We start from the raw sequence: 7,856 nt of genomic DNA, 5'->3' as shown, positions 1-7,856 counted from the left end.
GGGATTAACGGTAGCAAATATCTGTCTGGGGATGGGGAAGCACCTCTTATCAATAGGGTGCCTGAATGAAACGTATTTGTATACCTAACCCTTAACTGTACCCAACAACATCATAATAAAAATATTGATTATAAAAAAAAAGAAAAGTATTGACTTTAGTGGAAACTGTGGAGGGGAAGGGGGCTGGGAAGGTGGTATTAAAAGTAGTGGAAATCTGCCTGGGGAAGTAGGGCACAGCTCATCAACAGATGAACCTAGATAGTGAATATCTGTACACCTAACCCTGAAATGTACCCCACAATTTTAAAATAAAAAAAAATTAAAAATTAAAAAAAAAGATTATCACACATTGTGTATATATATCACACAGAAAGAGGGGAGTGATCTATGCAAATTCTCAAAGTCCCTTTGTGGCTTGCAAATCTTGTATTTTTTCTAAAAATTGAATATTTTTGATGTATAAATCCAGATAACAAAAAATCATATAGCCTCATATTTTAAAATATGGAAAATTTTGAAAATGTATCAGTGTTTGTACATAACCCTGTTTCAGGATACATTGAGAATAGTGTGATGAACCAGACTCCACTCTCCCTGCCTGTCACCCCTGCGGAGCCAACTTCCATCTCCTGCAAATCAGAGTCAGAGCTTCCTACATAGCAATAGGCACACATATTTGTATCGGTATCTGCAGAAGCCAGGCCAGTCTCCACAGCCCCTAATTTATTTGTTTCCAGGTGGTTCTCTAGGGTCCCAGACAGGTTCAGCAGCAGCGGTTCAGGCACTGATTTCACACTGAAAATCAGCAGTGTGCAGGCTGATTATGTCAGGGTTTATTACTACATGAAATATCTGCAATTTTATCCCACAATGACACAGTCATGAACACAAACCTCTCTGCTAGATGACCCAGTTGTCTACATATACTGCTTGTCTGGGGAGCATTTCAACAGGGTCTCTGGGTCTTTATGAGAGCAAGGTGTTAGAAAAGTCAGTGGAATGGGACTGTCCCATGAGTACCTTGGTTACATTTCGAATACCACTCATTTATGACTCCCTCAACTGCAATAGCCTTGGCATTTTATAAGCGGTAGAAGAATGAAGGTTGTTTCCATCAAGCTCATGATGATGACGATGAGATGATGACATAAGTTGTTGTGATGGAATTGAATAAAAACTCATCTGAATTCTCCCTGTATTATTTATATTTGTCAATTAAAGTTGACCAGTAGGCCAGACCATTGCTACAAATCTGTAACAACACCTGATAACTGCATATTGAGGTTCATCTGTTTTATGTCTTCTAATAAGATACTTTTTTGGTAATATTCAGAAATTGATATTTTTCACATTCTCAACTTCCTACTTTCCCTATTCCTATCTTCTCACACCATAAAGTTAGTAGAGCTGGCTTACGGAGAACTGACTGAGGACAACAGGTAAAAATCTCATTGAATAGCTTAGTAGACTTTTGTAGATTAATATACTTTTGAAGATCCTCATGCTGAAATCTTTGAAAGACTCAGTTCCCTCTTGCTGATAGAAGATAACGGGAATTCTTGGAATTTCAAAAGTTGAGTTTTTAAAACAAAAATACAAACTGGAAAATGTAAAGCACAGGAATTCTCATATATATACCACTAGAAGAGTACAACATAAAAACAATTTTAAGATTGTAGGAGTACTTTAGGAGTTGGAACATGAAACAAATATAGTAAAGTGGGTTACCATGTCTACTATATTGGCCAATTTTCCTGCTTTTTTGCATATATTTGGTGAAATTTAGATAATGATAGTGTTGCTTGTTAATGATATAAGTCTAAAAATAAGTCTTCATGTTTCTCTTCAGAAAAATCTCAGAGTTGAAGGGAACACTGCCTGGTTTCCGAGGTGGAGCCTTCACAACTGCAAGTTTCACAAGAAAGAAGTATGTGAAGGTCGTTAGGCCTATAATTACTAAAGGTTAGGTGAAGTTACTATGCAGAGACTCAATTTAATTCAACCCAGTATTGCTCAGGAGATCTTCTGAAACTCATTTTGCCCCTGATGGAAGTTTAGCCCAGACCATGAGATTGGATCTACACTTATATAGTATGCAATGGCATGTTAACGAGAAGACTCAGCAGGAAGGAGTAGAAATTAATACCCGTTATTCAGATATGTACAGAGAAGGAGACCTCCCAAAAATGGAATCTATTACAAATTGTGTGTTTATTCTTACATATTTAAATTTCAATCTTCTTCAAAGCACTCTCCATTTGATGCAATACATCTATAAAGATGATTTTTTCACTGCTCAAAACAGTTTTTGAGCTCATAAATTTTTTTATTTTTATTTTTGAGTTGGAGTCTCACTCTGTCGCCCAGACTGGAGTGCAGTGGCCACTTCCGGCTACTGCAGCCTCGACCTACTGGGCTCCGGTGATCCTTCCGCCTTAGCCTTCCAAGTAGCCGGAATTACAGGCACGCGTTACCACGCCTGGCTGACTTTTTGATTTATTGTAGAGATGAGGTCTCGCTGCCCAGGCGGGTCTCGAACCCGCGGGCTCAGGCAATCCACTCACCTCAGCCTCTCAAAGGCGTGGGATTACAGGCTGAGCCACCAAGCCCGGCTGAGCTCATAAATTTTGATGTCTTGTAATTCTTCTGCTCTTTTTTTGTTTCACCTCTTCCATATCAGTCAAACATTTCCCTTTGAGAACTTTTTTTCATTTAAGGAAACAAAAAAAGTCACTCAAGTTGAGACCAGGGAGCATAGGGTAAGGGGGTCATGCTATTTTTAGACAAGAATTGCTGAAAACTCAGTGTGGTGTGGGCAGGTGTGCTTGTGTATCACTCTTCATGAAACGAAAGGGCAAATGCATTGAAAAAAATTCTCCAAAAGCAATTTTTTTAAACGCTGAAGCCAAATACAGCCTCCCACAACAATGATAGGCTGGTACACTGATGTCAGTGGGTTCCTAGAACACTTTTTTAGTGGCCCTCCAAAACATTATAGTTTGTTTGCTTGTTTGTTTATATTTTATCACCCCTCATATAAAGAATGACTTGCCATGCCTTGGGGGGAAAAACCCTGAGTCTTTAAGAGATTTCCACCTCCCTACCCCAGCACCCCCAGCCTGATGGTTAACTCAGGTCTCAGCAAATGTCCCATGGAAAAACTGGCCCTGTGTTAGAGGTTTCCCTGTGCAACCTTCAAAGTTCAACTATACTATGTTTCCTAAATTTGGTCCCTCTGTCTATGCTGAGTTAAAATTTCTGTCCACATGCATTTTTGGAAATATGACAGGAAAGCAAAAAGTCAGAAGAACATTAGCTCAATTAGAATGAGCTTTTGTTTTTTTTGATTTTGTTTTTGTTTTTTCCACTCTGAAATTTTAGATCACCTAGCTCTCATTTCTTAAATTACTTTCTGATGTCATTAATACATAACTTTACATTTTATTATTTTATTTATTTTTATTGACACATTGTAATTGTATTGGTGGGGAGTATAATTTGTGTTTTGATACATATATGCTGAATAATGGTGAAATAAGAATATTTGGCATTCTATCATCTCATGCATTTATTGTTTATTTGTGGTAAGAATATTCAATAGCTCCTCTTTTGGGAGACATGTATTCTGCTAATGTTCCCAAACTTAAATCAGATAATTTGTTTTTCTGCTGAGTTGTTTATGTTCTTTATATATTCTAGATACTAATCTCTTGTCAATTGTACAGTTTGCAAATATTTGTATTTGGTGTGGGAAGAGACAGTGATGAGTCAGACAGGCACAATTCCTGCACTAATAGAATTGGCAGGACAGCACCATTGTGAGCCCATATAGTGCCTTATGCCAAATAGGAAAAGGCGACCCTTCCTTCCAGGAGGTTCATCCTAAATATAGGGTAAAGTGAGCACACAGCAGCCTTCCTTCTTCTACTGCTCCCCTTGGGTAGTGTACATCCTGAACAACCATTCTTGGCAGCCATGATAGACAGCAATGGACATTAAATAAATACATAAGTGGCTAAGTAATTACAAACCTGAAATATACTAGTAGAAAAAAATATAAATTACTTACTAATTAAATGTTGTCTCTGACAAAGGGAAATCTGGGACAATTACTCTGAGGGAGTAAGGTGAGGACAGGTCAAAAGGAAGCAAGAGAGTTTCTGAGTCAAAAACCCTCCAGTGTACTTGTCCGTCATCATGGAGAATATGCAGGAGAGAGAAACAAATTAATCTTGTGCTGGAGAAAGGGACAGAACATGTAGATAATTTTAAGACTTTTGGATTTCTAAATATGACGAGCATTTTGATTTTTTTAAAATTTACTTCTTAATCTGTATGTTCATACCATTGTTGAATGTCAAAAGAATGCCATTTAAATACCTATACTGGACCAAAAATGATATGTTTGCATTTTATAATAATCAGTTATTCTACATAAGTAAATTATTTTGCATTTAAGTATGCTTATATATTGATTATGGTCAAGAAAGGAAATTTATTTTCAGATTCCAGCAGATCTGAGCTTGACCTGGCTTCATGACTCAGTAATGATGAAATCTTGGTCAAGTTGCTTCATGATTTTGTGTTTCAGTTTATTCATTTGTAAAATGGGAGGTCCAATCCCTGCTTGTCTTAGTACATTTGTGTTGCTGTAAAGGAAAACTTGAGGCTAGGTAATTTGTAAAGAAAACAGGTTGATTTGGATCACAATTCTGGATGGTTGGAAAGTCCAAGATTGGACGTTTGCATCTTGTGAGGACCTCAGGCTGCTTTTACTTATGACAGAAGATAGAAGGGGAGCTGGTATGTAGAGATCACATGGCAGGGGAGAAGGCAAAGGGAGGAGGTAAGTGCTAGGCTATTTTTAACAACTAGTACTTGCAGGAACTAATAGAACAAGTACTCACTAGCCACTGAGGGAGGACATTACTCTTTTCATGAGGAATTTGCCCCCATGATCCATACACCTCCCATTAGGTATCTCCTCCAACCAATATTCAGAATTATTTTCAACATGAGGTTTAGAGGGGACAAGCATCCAAACATAGCACTACCTTTCAAAACATGAATAAAATAAATGGGATAATTTAGTGCCATACCCCCATTGAACTCTTATTCTGAAAAAGATTGTAAATGTCTGGTCTCTGTTGCTGGTGGCAGCCATGGGAAAGCCAGAGACTCTCTGGACAGGTATCTACTGGAATGTATATGTTTCTAGCACAGCATTAGAGCAGACTACAAATTCCCCAGGCCAGTTTATTTTCCTATTAAAAAGTATTTGTACACTTATTGCGTTCTTAATAATGTCCTTTATGGTATCTGTTTTGCCATGAGAGTGGTATATATATTTAGTCAATGCATTCCATTGGAGTGATTCTCATATCTCCTCCTACAGTATTAATTTGATTATAACAACAAATCTATACATTTTGGAAACTCAGTATCTTGCAGATTTTTAAAACAAAAATTAGAAACGTTTCTCCAATCATATCCTTCTGTGTATTTACAAGGTTTGACAAATTTGCCATATCACCCTAGAAAAAGTACTACATACCTCAATGCAGAATATCACTATGGTCACCTTTGAAGTACTTCACTGACACTTGTACCTAGTCCACTCATCAAAGCAATTTTGGAGTTATTTTTCATGAATGACCAACAAAGCTGTCATCACAAGAATGTTGAATTTTGAATTAGAGCAATAAACAAACATTACACTTCTTGTTAAGCTTAGGAAGAGTGGAAGTGAAATCAGGGATGTGTTAGTCCAAGTTTATGGGGATAATGCCATAAAATAAATGGCAATGTACAAATGGATTAAATGTTTTTCTGAGGGGAGAGAAAGCATCGATGATGAAGAGAGTTCAGCACAACCAGTAAAGACCAGAATTGACAAAAACATTGTAAAAATTTTTAAATTGTGTGTCAAAATTGTCAGCTAACTGTGAGAAGTATAGCTGGCCAAATAGCCATCAATAGAGAAACAGCTCGGAAAATCTGAACTGAAAATCTTGGCATGAGAAAAGTGTGGCCCTGAAGGAACTCTTGTGTCAATATAATGCACCAGCTCACACAGTACTGTCTGTGAGGGAGTTTTTAGCCAGTAAACAAATAACTGTATTGGAACCCCTCCCCCACTCACCTGATCTGGCCACCAAAGACTTTTTTCTTTACCCAAAGATGAAGGAAATATTGAAAGGAAGATATTTTGATGACATCCAAGACATCAAGTGTAATATGATGACAGCTCAGATGTCAAGTCCAGAAAAAAGGTCGCAAAATTGCTTTGACACATAGACTAGGAGCTGGCATCTGTGCATAGCTTCCCAAGGGTACTTTGAAGGTGAACATAGTGATATTCAGAAATGAAGTACGTAGCACTTTTTCTAGGATGATTTCACAAACTTAATTGTCAGATCTTGTGAGAAACACAGAAATCCATTAGGTCACTCTTCAAAGCTATTGTGTACATCAAGGAACCCTCCCTTTCATTAGGCTTCTGAAGAAGCCAAGTCTAGTGAGCAAAGTATGGTTCTTTTTCCTCTCAGTCTCTGATTAGAAAATGAGGAAACCTGCTAGAAGTTTCTTTCCAGGTATGTTGGTTAGTGGTTGCACCCATACCCACAAGTCACAGAGGCAGGGACTCTCAAAGGGAAATTAGCCAATGTGTCAACCAGTATAGGCTCAGATACAAACTGCCAGGGTCATAGTTCTTACACAGTGGGGACTGAAAAGCATTCCCTGCTTTTTCCTTCACTGTATTGTTCATTGGATGGTGCTGAAGTTAAAAAACAGAATTAACAATTCTCTAAATGAATGATGTAATTTGTGGGAGGAATTGTTAGAGATGCAATGGAAGTCTCTGGGTATGGCTAGGATGGTTGTCCTAAAAATTTAGAGGCAACCTGGGAACCACTGCTAACTGGACCTCCTCCAATCTGTTTATGAGAGATGGTATTTGGAAAAGCAGAGGCTTGGCCCTGTAAGCTCATTACAGAGATGCTGGCTGCTTCTCCTCAAAAAGATGCTGTTGGAGGATTTTTGCTCAATACAGAGGACTGTAAGCATCAGCAAATGTGACTTTTAGTAAACTTGAGTTGACCCACATAGGGCTTTCTGAGATTCAGAAGCTGTAAGGGGGATCCAGGAAAGAAGAAAGTTGAGTTCAGGTGAGAATCAATAAAAATGGAGTTGGACTGCAGCCTACAAGAGAAGCCACATCTAGCAGCCAGTGTTCACTCCTTTTTGTGATGTGTCTCGAGTTAACTGAAGCTTTAGCAAGTGAGTGTTAAATACTACAAATGGATTGCTTGTGCCTTAGGAAAGCCATGGCTTGCTTTTCGATATTAAGAGAACAGAAAGGGAACAACCAAATGCCTTCAAAGGCCTGAATGAGGGCCTTAGTGGTCAACAGAAATTGCCAGAAATCATGTGCAACAAAAGGGAGAGGACAGCATGTTAATGTGGAACCAGGTTAAAAATATTTTAGGAAATTATTCCAAAGCCAATTTGTGAGCATCTTCTGGGACATTGCCAGAAATACTATTTTGAGGACATTTGGGGGAGGTACAATGATAGAAATCGGAGTGGTGAATATTCATTTAATGGCTGTTATGATGAGTAAAATATGCTAATTTGACTAGGCCTCACAGTACCCAGGTATTTGGTTATATATTTGTTCTGAGTTTGTCTGTGATGATGTTTTTCAATGAGATTAACATTTGAAATGACAGAATGAGTAGTGGAGATTGACTGACAGTGGTGGGAAACTATGGGGGGAGGAGGGTGATGGGATTCATGGTAGTAAACATCTATCTGGGGACGGGGAGACAGTTCTTATCAATAAGGGTGACTGA

The sequence above is a fragment of the Carlito syrichta genome, unplaced genomic scaffold (assembly GCF_000164805.1).
Source record: "Carlito syrichta isolate Samal-C Ts95f unplaced genomic scaffold, Tarsius_syrichta-2.0.1 Scaffold52362, whole genome shotgun sequence".
Classification (NCBI taxonomy): Eukaryota; Metazoa; Chordata; class Mammalia; order Primates; family Tarsiidae; genus Carlito; species Carlito syrichta.
Note: the sequence above shows the minus strand (reverse complement) of the source record.